This window comes from Mus caroli, chromosome 3 (assembly GCF_900094665.2).
Source record: "Mus caroli chromosome 3, CAROLI_EIJ_v1.1, whole genome shotgun sequence".
Classification (NCBI taxonomy): Eukaryota; Metazoa; Chordata; class Mammalia; order Rodentia; family Muridae; genus Mus; species Mus caroli.
Genome location: NC_034572.1, coordinates 12,648,485 through 12,651,677, shown reverse-complemented (window position 1 = coordinate 12,651,677; position 3,193 = coordinate 12,648,485). Strand labels below are relative to the sequence as shown.

At 36.1% G+C, this 3,193-nt stretch overlaps 1 non-coding gene across 1 annotated transcript; it reads left to right on the top strand.

Annotated features, from left to right (window-relative positions):
- The first annotated feature begins 2,462 nt into the window (after nt 1-2,462).
- On the top strand, nt 2,463-2,605 carry LOC115030727. Its single transcript, XR_003836324.1, has one exon. It is a non-coding gene; the product is annotated as a small nucleolar RNA SNORA48 (small nucleolar RNA).
- Nucleotides 2,606-3,193: the final 588 nt, after the last annotated feature.

The following is a 3,193-nucleotide window of genomic DNA, read 5'->3' as shown; positions in this document are numbered from 1 at the left end:
AGGCCAATGCAGGCACAAGAAGCATAAAAAAAATAATAAATAAACTAGATCAGAAAAAGAAATTCCCCACAACACATAACAATCATGCAGAACAAAGAAGTGAAGATACCAAGCAAGAAAGAATATTAATAGCTGCAAGGGGAAAAGATCAAGAACATATAAAGGCAGACAGAATAATATGTGAGTTTTCAATGTAGACTTTGAAAGTCCTAATGAGCTGGAGAGATTTTTTTAATAAAGTCTAAGAGAACATTGGTGCCATATGAGACTAATGTAGCACACAAAATTTTTAATTAAAATAGATGGAAAATCATGTCATTACCACGATAAGACAAAATTTAAGCAGTATCTATTTATAAATCAGCTATACAAGATAACAATAGAAGGAAAACTTCAATCTAAAGAGGTTAACCATACCTTAGGAAACCGAAGGAATAAATAATCTCAGACAAGCAAATCAAAAGATGGAGGAAAGTACATATAAAAGCAAACCAAAACAGAGATAATGAAACCAACAATTACTGTTCATTAATAACTCTCTACATTAATGGTCACAATTGGCCAGTGAGATGACATAGAGTAACATATTGCATACAAAAAAACAGGATCCAACCTACTGGTTCATCAAGCAAAACAAAACAAAGCAAAGTAAAACAAAACAAAACAAACAAAACAAAACAAAACAAAACAAAACAAAACAAAACAAAACAAAACAAAACACCATCATCTCAAGGTAAAAGAATAGAACTTTACTCCAAGGAAATGAAAATGGACCTTGAAAAAAACTTGGGTAGTCTTTTTAATATCTGAAAAAACAGGCTTTAAACCAAATGAACCTGGAGAGATAAGGAATACACTATTATAATCAAAGAACTAATCCATCAAAGGATTATTGAAATTCTAAGCATCTGTGTACCAAATACAAGGATAACAGAGTTCATAGATGAAACTATTAGAGCCAATATAACATACTGCCCCTCACACAATGATGGTGAGTAAGTTCAATACCCCCTCTTGCAAATATAGACCAAATCATTCAGAGCAATGCTGAAACTAAATGACTTCATGAAACTAAGGGACCTAAATGATTTTTATACAACATATCCATATACAACAGAATATACTTTCTTCTCTGTGTCCCATGAAACTTTCGCAAAAACTAAACATATACTTGGACACAAAGCAAGTCTCAACAGATAAAAAAAATTTAAATAACACCCTGAACCTTATATGACTTCCATGGATTAAAGCTGTTCATCAACAACAAAAATGTTAAGTCTGAAACTCTAGGGCAAATGGCTAAGCATTCAGCATCAAAGCAAACACTGTCCTGTAGGTTTCCCCTGTATTCCTCAGCTCCTACCTGTTACAAGGTCCTCCTGTCTTGCATATTCTGCCCACTTGTCTGAACCCTACAGTCAAAGGGCTGGTCTGTTCTATATAATTCAGTCATTTGGCTACCCCTATCTTTTGTACCTTTGGACATCATGTCTGCTCATCTTGTTTCCCCTCAGTCCCCTCTCATTTTCTCTCCCACCTTCTCACATGGCTCAGGGTCATATCCATTCTGGACTCACCCAGATATTTCTGATTATGAACATGTTCTCCTACATATTTATAATAAAATGTCTCTTCCACTATACCTAGGAGCAGTCATGTCTTTCTTTTTAATATCTTTCATGAATTCAAGCAAGATCAAAATCAACTGAAAGCTTAAAAACTCAAATAAACAAACAAACAAACAAACAAACCTGAGCTACTCACTCCTGAATGAAAATACTTATTCTTAATGTATTGAATTTACTTATAAAACTCATTGTAACATTTGATTTGGTTTATACAAATTTAGATATCAATAATCTTATGTGTAGATTATTAAATTCTATGGATTTCTTGAAAGTTTTCAAAAATTTAATCATGTATGTACTTTTGTTTTGATTTATTATTATTAAAACTAAAGATACTGGATAGATGGCTAAGTGATTAGGAAAATTGATGTTTGTTCAGAGAACCTCTATTTGGTTCCTAGCATTCACCTGTTCACTCATAATCATTCAAAACTCTAATTCCAGGAGTTTAATTTAACCTTTTTCTGCCCTCCACTGGCACAAGGCAGAATGTGGTACACACACACATGAATATAGGGCATATGTATGTATTAAACAAACAAACTCAGCAGGAACATTGTAGAATTTCAGTAGCAGAGTAAGTCTTACTCCTTGTATTCTTTCAGAAGAACTTTTTTTGCTATCAACAATCAAGTCTGATGCATATTTGGTTCCTATTTTGTTTATTCATTTTTCTTCATTACTGCTTCAGAACATATGCCTCCCATTAAAGGAAGTTGTCTTTTAATGAACTATGTAAAAAAATTCAAAAAATATTCCTTAATATTCTTTTTAATGGTTCATAGATTTTTCATCTTGAACCTGTAAAATTTGATTTCATTAATAAATGAACCTTCCTCCTGGTAATGGGCAAAGAGATACCTTGTTGGTGGTGTTGTTCTTATATCAGTCGGGGGCAGAGCAGATGGCCATCTTTCTTCATCCTAGCTTGATTTGTGGCTTGAGGGCCTAACCTGTCTTATCCCTAGGACTCATAAAAACCAAATAAAATCAGATCAAATCAATTTGAGGCAGTACAGTGTGGGAAGAGGAAGACAGACAGAGACCTGTGTTTTGACATGCCACCCTAGACTTGCCCTCCAGTGCATGCAACAAGCAAGCCATAGACACTAGACATTTGATTGCTACCATGCTATGTAGCACAAATAGAGGATGTCACCCAGGAGTCTGCAAGTTTCATGGTCAGCCTCCAGTGGAAGCCACATCAAGCATGTGGTGGTCAGATGGGGGAGAAAAAGAAGTGGAACAACTTGAACAATATGAAAAGAGATAGAATAGGAGATTTTTAAGGTAGAGAGAAATAGCCTGTTGTGAGTATCCAGCTCCTCCTCTAGGGCCATGGTGAAATACAAGCCTCAGCTTCCAACTGTGGGCCATCTCTGAATTGCACAGTGTTATGGGCCCGAGGGAGATAACCCTTCCCCTAACTAGCTACAGCACTCTTGAGAGCAAGTGCTACACCTCCCCTGTGTGGCCTCCCTTCCCCCAGCCTGGAACTTGTTTGCTCAAGGGTGGAGCTACCTGCTCATTCGTCCTGCCACGCCTACTGCTGGAACCTGCCTTTG